Here is a 749-nt window from a genome sequence, read left to right on the forward strand (position 1 = left end):
CTCGGCTTGCAGTTTCCGAATGCCATACGTAATGGGTGTTGTCAAAATTTGCTTTAACAATTGAAGTGGAAAAAAAAAAAAAAAAGCTTACAGCACCTGGTATTCCCAGGCGGTCTCCCATCCAAGTACTAACCAGGCCCGACCCTGCTTAGCTTCCGAGATCGGGCGTTCTCAGGGGTATGGCCGTAAGCCATGGTTGACTGCAAAATCATGCATTTTATAGATACAATCGCCCCTGAAAACCAAGACTTGGCGTTTCATGGAAACATGGCTATCATGAAACGTTATTGACAGCTTTTTATGTGGTAGCACAAATTTGCCATTGCGACCTGCATTTTGCTGTATCAAAGTAAATGTCATGAAAAGTGGAAAAACCCTACATGGAAGCGCAATGTGTTGTTTTTTTTTTTTTTACGAATAAAGACTGCTGCTTTGAGTTCACAGGGAGCCATCCTCTTTATTCACTGTACATAGTCTGCTCTCTAGCGGTAAAAGACGTGAACTACAATGCTATGGATAACGCCACACAATATAGGTTTGAAACTCGGGTTATAGTTTCAAATCAAAGTCAAAGTCAAAGTCAGCTTTATTGTCAATCCCTTCATATGTCAAGACACACAAAAAAACCGAAATTCCGTTTCCTCTATCCCACGGTGACGAGACATACAAGTAGACGACACAAAATAAAAACAAGAAGGCACAAACAATAAATAATAAACAAAAATAATAAATAAATAAAATGAGCGATG

At 39.5% G+C, this 749-nt stretch overlaps 1 pseudogene; it reads right to left on the reverse strand.

The window, feature by feature from the left end:
* Positions 1–84: 84 nt before the first annotated feature.
* On the reverse strand, positions 85–191 carry LOC119131964 (annotated as a pseudogene).
* Between the last annotated feature and the right edge of the window lie 558 nt (positions 192–749).

The sequence above is a fragment of the Syngnathus acus genome, chromosome 12, assembly GCF_901709675.1.
Source record: "Syngnathus acus chromosome 12, fSynAcu1.2, whole genome shotgun sequence".
In the NCBI taxonomy this organism is placed as follows: Eukaryota; Metazoa; Chordata; class Actinopteri; order Syngnathiformes; family Syngnathidae; genus Syngnathus; species Syngnathus acus.